Below are 10,225 nucleotides of genomic sequence, written 5' to 3'. Positions count from 1 at the left end.
TTGTTTCGATTAATCAGTGATTTTTGTAACATCGAATTTATTTTGGTTTATTAAAGAAAAACAGAAAATGCCCAGGGCATAATAATTTTTATAATATGGATATGCGAAGGAATATTTAAAAAAATACCCAAACAGGCTACAACCTAATCACCAAGCCTTTAAACATCTCTTTCGGAATTTAGGTGAAAGTGGTTCATTTCGTCCTAAACGTGACAACTTAGGCCGACCGAAAATCATTACGCCTGATCAGGAAGATGAAGTAATGGTTCGCGTTGACGACGCGTAAGCTTTTTCATCCTTCCCATTTTATACGTATGCAAATCTATTTTCAGCAGAATTACCTTTAACATGTAGATTTGCAAATGATATCCGAAACAAGTAAAATCTTGACCACTCCTTCGTCGATAGAATATTTTTACGAACGAAGCTACATTTACTCATTACGATCTTTCTAATTTAAAGAAAAATCATTTCTGATATACTGAATGTCCTCATATTAAGAGAAAAAGGCATTTTCAACTTGAATTTTAAATAGACGTTTGGTTTGATTAATCATTTTTTACAGACATGCGAATTACCTTGTAATTTCAATGGTAAGATTTATTTACATTTTTTATAAAATGATTTTATTTATTTATTGAAAGAATTGTTATCAAATTTAAGGAGGAATATGAGGTTTATGCATAATGGTACACTACCACATTATAGGGAGAGGGCAGTGAGAACATACTTAAATACAAACTTTCCTTAACGTTGGATTTCTCGTGGACTTGTGGTAGTCATATTCCTTGGTCATATGGTGAGATATTAATATAATTAAAATCCGAAAATAGTACTTAATATTATACGTATAACACCTATAATAAATACTGCAGCAGTTTCTTTAGAATTAATGATGCTCTTTAGTTTAAGATGATCTTTTATGCAATGTACTGACAAATGAATTAAAGAAAATGGTAAACATATCGAACACTTACTTTGACAAAAAGTTTAATGTTATTTAGTTTAACCATTTCTTAATTTGGTTTGTAAATAGAATGTTTTGATTATGACTTTAATGTAATATAAAACGTAAAATGTTTGATGTAAAATCCAATTATTCTGTTATTTTGTCAAATCCTTTTACAAATTATCCTGCTGATATATTTATTTTATTTAATATTTTGTTAACTATTAACTTTATTAAAGGTATTGCATACCAAAATTTAGAAGTATTGATGTTTTTTCTTTCGTTGCCTGAAGTAATTGCATTACATCAGAATTATGCAGTTGACGATTATCTCGAAAACTGTTGAGTTTTGAAGTTATTAACAGGTATACCTTTTTTTGGTAAAATAATGTATCTTTAATATTTTTTGTCACAAATATCGATAACTTGAGGAGCAAAAAAGGTTAGTTGCAAATTTATGCTACATATGTAGCATATGTGTCCCCTCTATCAGCTATATCAAAGTATGCATAAAATTATAATTCCTTATATTCAATAGTACCTAGTTCTAAATTTTTATGCATAAATGTTTACAAACCTGAAAGCTCTAGCGAAAAATAAAATTTGTAATGTCCCCTTTAACACCACGTATCTTTCTTAATACTAACATTTCATTAAAGCAATTTGGCTTAAATCGTAATATTTTAAAGCGTAGAATTACGGTTTCTTTTTTACAATTACTTAAGGACCACCCTGTATAATAATGGTTGTTACGAACATGCTTTTGGCATGGCTCATATAACGGTTACAACTCTAACAAGGCATCCAGAACATTCGCGATCCATCGAGTGAGAGACAGAACAACAGGTCACCTAGGCGAATTAGAGGTGGGACAACTCCCGAATGTTCTGGAACTTAATACTTTTGGTATATATATGACGCGATGTTAGAAGTAGAGTTTAGTTGAAAAGAGAGTACCGAACTGTAAACTATAAATAAATATATTTATATAAATTCGAACCGCTCGTTTTATTTAATCTCGCTACAGTTGGTGTCAGGTGTGGGGTTTGCAAATAAATTCAGCAGTGACTTTTGAAAAAGACTTTTGAACTTTTGAAAAGTATTGTTCGTCGGGAACATCTTACGTGTGTGCCTGACCAAAGATGCTGCTAGTACAACTTTCAGTAAAACAGTTGCGTGAGCAACTGGAAGAACGCGATGAAGACTGCAGCGGGTCCAAGAAGATACTCCAAGAACGATTGAAGACTGTTCTCAACAAGAATGAAGAAGATCCAGAGACATTCCAGTTCCAGTCAGCAGAAGAAGCAGTTTTAACGAAAATAAAAAATGTGTCGCAAATGATAATTGAAGAAACTTCCAAAAAAATTAAAGAAAATTCTAAAATTATTAAAGAAACAGCTAGACAAAACGACGAGAAATTCGAAAATATGTCTAGAAGATTCGTCGAAGTATGTAATCAAAACAATGAGAAATTTGAAGAAGTCTCAAGAACATTTGATATGATACAGAAAAATGTAAACGACAAGATAAAAAACGTAGAAGAGAAGATCAAACAAGTAGAGAGTATGATAACTAACACAAAAGTACTACCACCAGTTAATACAATAGCCTTAGATCCGGTAGTGAAAGAAGAATCACCTAGAGACGAAACGACACATAATATGAGATTCAAATTGCCACCATTTGATGGAAAGTCCTCTTGGTCCATATACTTTAGACAATTTGAAGCTATTGCGACAGCCAATCATTGGACAGAACAAGAAAAGGCTGTTTTCTTGACTGCTGCTTTACGAGGTGATGCTGCAGATATACTAAGATCGATTCCTAAGCGTCAAGAAAAATGTTACCAGACCTTGTTCACTCGACTAGTCAAACGTTACGGAGATGCCCATCTCCAACAAGTCTACAAGGCGCAACTAAGAAGTAGAATTCAACGAGCAAGTGAAAATTGGCAAGAGTTTGAAGCAGATGTTGCTCGTATAGTGCGGTTGGCTTATCCGGAGGTACCAGACAACATTTTGGAAGAAATTGCTGTAGATACCTTCGTCAATGGGTTAAGAGAAAGTAAATTACAGAAAGCTTTACTACTAGCAAGACCGAAAGTTCTAGATGAAGCGCTCGCTATTGCCTTGGAACATGAAACAGCTAGTCAATCATCACGGAGCCATCGAGTAAGAACCATTGAAGAAGGCGACGAAGCAAACGATGAACGTCTAGAAGAAATGGTACGAAAAGTAGTTCGTAACACGATGCCGAAGAGACGCGAGCCCAGATGTTGGAATTGTGGTGACGTAGGTCACATTCGCCGTAATTGCAAGAAAATGATACAACAGTCGGAAAACTAGAACGGGTCGACACCAAGAGGCAACTGCCGACCTCGAGAAACACAGCCCCATAGTAACTGTGAATATTACGTTCTCAGGTGGAATTCATAGCTTGTACATCGAGGGTCGTATCAATAATAAATGTAGATCGTTTTTGGTAGATACAGGTGCAACGAGAACTATTGCACGGCCAGAAGTAGTACGAGGCAATCTTAAATTATCGCCTGCAACAGTAAAACTTAGAACAGCAACTGGTGAGATAATTAATACATATGGCGAGGCTAATATGTCAGTATCCATTGGCCAGACCACAGTGAAACATAGAGTATTAATTGCAGATATCTCCGACGAGTTCATATTGGGGATGGATTTACAAAGAAAAGTTGGGGCTGTATTGAATGTCAAAGATGGAGTTCTCGAGATCAGTGGTGAATAGTTGCCGTTTCATGAAGACAAAGAAGATGTTATCAACTTAATAACTACTTGTGACGTAACAATACCCGGTAATAGTGAGAAAATTTTGATGACCAGACCAGATGGTTACTGCCGAGAGGGAAGTTTAAGGATGGTCGAAGATGTGAATAATGCCGAGTTCCTAACGGCAAAAGCTTTGGTGAGAATTCGAGATGTCGTTTCTGTAAGAGTTATGAATTTAAACTGCTATTAAGTTAATTAAAAGAACTTTGATCGGACAGTGTGTTCCCGTGGCTTCGATTTGTTCCATGAATACTAATGAGAAAACGTCGAAATCTAAGTATCCAAAGGAGCTTGTTGAGACGATGATTAAAACGTGCCAAAATTTTGATGATGAACGAACTAAAAAAGTGAAATCTATGCTGATAGAATTTCAAGATGTTTTTGCCTTGAATAAGAAGGATAATGGCAAAACAAGCATAGTAAAGCATAAAATTAATAAGGGAGACGCTCAGCCAATCGAACAACAACCTAGACGACTTCCATTTGCGAAAAGAGATGAAGCCGAAGACACCATCAAAGAATCTAACAGAAGTCTTTCAACGATTGCGGGCAGCGAATTTGAAGTTACGTCCAAAGAAATGTCACTTGTTTCGACGAGAAGTGAAGTACTTGGGACATATTGTAGCAAGTAATGGTGTAACAGCTGATCCTGAAAAACTTGCAGCAATTAAGGATTGGCCTGTACCAAGAGATAAACACGAAATTATAAATTTTCTTGGCCTATGTACATATTACCGACGTTTTGTCAAAGGATTTGCCAACATCTCCAAGCCATTAACAAAGTTGACAGAAGAAGGCAAAGAATCTACATGGAGCGAAGAGTGTCAAAGAGCTTTCGAACACTTACAAATGGCTCTGACCACGCACCGATTTTAAGCTACCCTAGGCAGGCAGGAAAATTTGTGTTGGACACCGATGCAAGCAACAGTGTAATAGGAGCTATTCTCTCCCAAATCCAATATGGACAGGAGAAAGTCATCGCTTACTTTAGCAAAGTCTTGTCGAAACCAGAAAGAAACTATTGCATTACGTTACTAGGAGAGAATTGTTAGACGTAGTAAAGGCTTGCGAGCATTTCCATAAATACTTGTATGGCAGAAAGTTTCTTCTTCGCACGGATCGCGCTGCTCTAAAATGCCTCCTACAATTCCGTAATCTAGACGGCCAGATGGCAAGATGGTTAGAACGATTACAAGAATATGATTACGAGATCGAACACAGGGCTGGCAGAGTTCATTCAAATGCTGATGCCCTTTCGAGACGGCCGTGCAGTGCAAATTGTAATCACTGTCTTAAATTAGAAGAACGGCTTTGCCCCGTGAGACGAACCACCGTCATTAATGATCAATGGCAGCCTCAACAGCTACAAGACGCTCAAGCAGATGATCCATGTATAAAAAGAGTATTGGATTGGATGCGTCGAAGTGAAAGACCGTTTTGGCAAGACATTAGTGCATGTAGTCCAGAAGTCAAGTGTTACTGGAGCCAACGGAATTGCCTAGTGCTGAAAGATGATCTTCTGTATAGAAACTTTGAGAACGATGTTGGTAGGTACAGAAACTAAGCTTCAGTTGATTGTACCTAAAAGTAAAGTGTCAGAAGTATTGCGTCAGTTGCATGACGGTGCATCAGGTGGACACTTTGGTATCACAAAGACTCTGCAAAAGGTTCGAGAACGGTTCTATTGGGTGAACTGTAAAGATGATCTAAGAAGATGGTGCCGGAAATGTGAACTGTGTGCAACCAGTAATGGTCCAGCTGGTAAAAAGAGGGCACCCATGAGACAGTACAATGTTGGTAGTCCTATGGAAAGAGTAGCAATCGACATTGCAGGTCCACTTTTAGAGACAAATGCTGGAAATAAATATATCCTGGTAGCCATGGAATATTTTACGAAATGGACTGAGGCCTATGTGATACCAAATCAAGAAGCTGCTACCATTGCAGAAGTACTTGTTAAAGAATTCTTTAGCCGATTTGGTGTTCCCTTGGAGATCCACTCCGACCAAGGGCGGAACTTCGAGTCAACCCTTTTCCAAAACGTTTGTAAATTGATTGGTGTCAATAAGACCAGAACGACACCCCTGCATCCTCAATCAGATGGAATGGTCGAGGGAATGAACCAAACAATGGGTAAACACCTGTCCAAAGTTGTATCAGAACATCAAAGAGATTGGGACCAGCACATTTATTTATTCCTAATGGCATACCGCTCGGCCGTAAATGAAACTACAGGCCAGACTCCAACCTGCCTGATGTTAGGTCGTGAAGTTCGTTTGCCCTGCGACCTAGAGTTTGGCTGCAGACCTTCCGAAAAACATGTTGCAAGCGAAGATTATGTCGACCGCCTGAAGTTAAGAATGAACAACATTCATGAACTTGCCCGACAATACATCCAGTTAGCCAGTGACAGAATGAAAGATCAATACGATTCTCGATGCAAGAATGAAACCTAAGAAGTAGGTGATGAAATATATTTATATAAATTCGAACCGCTCGTTTTATTTAATCTCGCTACATGGTGATAGTATGCAGCCTTGTCTAGTGCCTTTCTTTGTTTTGCAAAGGCATTTGAATATTTTTTGAAATGGATTAAATTTGAAATATGTATTTGAAAGGAAGGTTCTCAGAATGATATTTAGACCTCAAAGAGATGAATTGACAGGAGAATGGAGAAGGCGCCGCAATGCTGAATTGGTGACTCTATTCTATGTGAAGTTGTTATGTTCCCTGTACTTTAACTTTGGCTCAGTTATACACATTTATTTTCAGGTTAACTAGGTGGTAATGAATTTCCATATTTCCTATTATACTCCAGATGGGATCCCATTGTACTGAATCGAAAGACTTTGTGTAATCAACGAAACAGAACAGCATTGGAATATTTATTCTCGCGCTTTTCCTATTTTCTTGTCTGGTGTTATATATCTGCTCACGTGTTGATTTCCCTGGTGCGAATCTGTATAATTTTTCAATAAAAATTTCTCAATTTTTGTCAATAAAAAAACAAAAAATACTCAATACATAGAGTCAAACTTAAAAACTAGGACGCCAATTAGTCTAAATAATATCTTTTATAATTAGAAAAACTGTAAACCAGCAGTACAAAGATTAATTGCAAAACAATTACGTGGGTGACTATTAATCGAATAATGCTAATATTCTGTGAAATGAATGATTCACTTAAGCTTCGAAATTTAATAGCTGCTTAGTTACTGTTTTTCATTTGCTACTGTAGTTCAGTTGAATGCACACCAGAGAACACGTATATTGTATATTTTACTAGTGTTGAAAAATTTCGTCCAAAATATGATGGAAAAACGTGAAGAAAACGTTGACAGGTGCTTTTATCTTCAACGCAGCAACACGTTACGTTCGACTTGGGCACCAATTCGAACAAAAGAAGAGCCTCTTTACTGTGTAAGCGATAAATCGTTTAATTTACCATTCGATAAAAGTGCTTCTGTCGAAGAGCCACAAAGTATTTCAAATGGAAATTGGAAAAACTATTGTTACATTTTATCACTGCTGTTTGCCATAATAGTCGGAATAGCATTTGTCACTTTATGGCACCACAAGAACACAAGTGCTTTAAATACGGTAAAACTTAAAAAAATATATAATAATTTACTAAAAAATAAATGAAAATCTTTAATGTTGCTGCTATATTATTTTGCATATCATAATAACTATATATTTTTTTATTTCTTTTGTTTTATAGAATCAACTTTAGTTTTATAGTTTTTTTTTGTTTATTTAGAAAATCGCATCGACCAAAATATAGCCATTAGCGAAAAATTAATGGAATACATTAGGTACAATTACTGCCTTACAATTTGGTTTATTAAATATTGTGGTACTTATTAATGTCTTACAAGAAATTCAGAGTGTTGTTAAAGTTGTAGTCTGCACCTAGAGCTTATAGAAGTGCTCCTGGTATCTTGTTGTTACTTCGTTGTTGATTGTAGAGAGGACATTCACATAGTATGTGCATTATCGTTAGTGTCGTATTACACGTTTCACATCGCGGCGGTTCGCACTTTTTAATTAAGTAATCATGCGTTAACCTATTATGTCCAAGTCTGAGGCGCGTTATTATTATTTCTTGGCTTCTTGACGTAGGTAACACATTCCATGTCTCTATGCTGGGTTTCACTTGTCTTAATTTTGAATTCGACACATTCCATTTATTTTTCCATGCACTTAAGATTGATTTTTTTATGTAAGCTTTTATATCCGTTGATACGATTTCGGAAACGTCACTCACTATCGCGTCTTTCGCACTATGGTCAGCAGTTTCGTTGCCTTTTATTCCTATATGGGATGGGATCCAGATGAAATTTATCTCATTATGATTAATATAAGCCTGAAGAAGGCCAGTTTTAATTTTTATTAAAAGCGTTTATTTTTATTAATGAAAATTATTTTAATTTATATTTAAATGGGAATAAGCCACAATTAAAGGTTAAAATACGTTTATTGACGTTTCAATTTCCACTTCGGAAATCGTTCTCAAAATACAAACATTAGTAAATTAAACAAATTTTGTTTTTTGTTACTTAGTGAAAAATTCTTCTAATAATTTAATTTTATCTGACTCATCTATATTGACAATTTAGACATACCTTATACATTTTAAAGTAGGCGACTTTAAAATGATATTGCCAATATTGTTGAGTTGCGTTCCTGGGACGACTTTACTTATAAGATAGTTCATTCGATTACATGAAATCAACTTTAACTTGAGAATATCCGTCAGAAAAGATCATAACATGTAATTCGTCTTTAAAAAGACAAATACATGCCATGATGACAGTAAAATTCTCCTGTTAGTGATTCCATAGTAAATTATGAGGGAAAAACCAGGAAAAAAACCTCATAATTCTATCCCGACATGGTAAGTTATTGATCGTCCATTTAGTTTACCTTCAATAAACACCAAATTCCGATTTTATATGTTTGTTATTTAAAAAACATAAATGATGTATTCTCTATATGTTACTGACTTACCAATACTGGTATTTTTCTTTTAATAACTTCCTCTTTCAATATGGGTAACCAGATCCTACTACATTCTGCCAAGGAATTCGCGACAGAATTGGTCTCATTTAGCATAATTAGAGCCGCTTCTTTGATTTTTCTCTTTTTACCATCCGTTTCTTTTAGGACTATATTTGAATCATTCCATTGAACCCTATGGTTATTATCCCATGCGTGTGAACAGATTTGAGATCTATCAAATTGAACTTATTATTCCTAAACTTTTTTTGGCTTCCTTGTATCGAGTTCTTTTACTATTATTTATATTAAATCCCAGGTGTCACTAAGTAAAGTTATTTTTTTACTCAAATTTTTTTGATATTTATGTATATTTTAACAGAACTATATGCCCTTGGCGTCAATAGTCTTACTAGTTTTTCGTACTTTATACGGCCGTCCTTCATACGTTTAGTTCTTTCTGTTGTTCCTATTTCTTCTATTTCAGTCTGAACGGCATCAATCCACTTCCTTAGCCTCCCTACTGTTTTCTTCCCTTGTTCTCTGCTTGCAGAACTCTTACAACGTTGCTTTCTTTTGGCGCTTGTAAAACATGTCCCAATCTTCTACCTCTCTGTGCCCCAATTTTCTGTGTTATTTGGGGTCCCTTATAAATCTTTATTAGCTCCTAATTTGTTTTTCGAACCCATTCCTTTATCCTACCGTAAACTCTTCCCATGATTTTCCTTTCCCAAATCTCTAAATTTTCTTTTTTCACATGCATACAACCCTGTTCTCACTACTGTTTTATAATTTTGAATCTTGTCTCCCCTTTACACGTTTTTTGGCTTCAACAGTACGTTTAGTATAATTCTCGTTTTTTGCTACCTTTTAATTTTTAATAATTTTTTTTAGTGCTAGCTTAAATAAGTCTATTAACAGGGGGTCTCATTACTTTAATGATAAGTCTTCTTCCAGTCTTCCATCTCAGTTTAGGTCTGTCTTTGGTTTTTTTACCTAGTGGCATCCATTCCATTATATCTCTTATCAGATTAATCTTCGCTCTTCTCATTATGTGTCTATACCATCTAGTTCTCTGTGCTTTTATTATTCTATATTTTCTTGACTCATTCATTCTTGTATTTCGTGATTAATCCATTGTCTTGCATCCTCTTCGCTTTCACTCTTTGGTCCTAGTATTTTTTTCTCATAATCTTCTACTTAAAAATTTTTATTTGACCTTCTTCGTTTGCAGTTAATGTAAATGTCTTTGCAGCACATACCGCTTTTGGTCGTGTGGTCATTTTGGAGATTTTCATTTTTATGTTTTGGTTTATCTTCTCATCTCTAAATATTTTTTATTTTTATAAGACTCTGTATTTCCCGCTTGAATTCTACTTTTCATATCTTTATTCTTTACACAGTTTACTTTCTTTATTCTTGACACTTTAATTTCTTTTGTTCTAGTACTCCCAAATATTTGACCGTTTCAACCTCT

The sequence above is a fragment of the Diabrotica undecimpunctata genome, chromosome 11 (genome assembly GCF_040954645.1).
Source record: "Diabrotica undecimpunctata isolate CICGRU chromosome 11, icDiaUnde3, whole genome shotgun sequence".
Classification (NCBI taxonomy): Eukaryota; Metazoa; Arthropoda; class Insecta; order Coleoptera; family Chrysomelidae; genus Diabrotica; species Diabrotica undecimpunctata.
Note: the sequence above shows the minus strand (reverse complement) of the source record.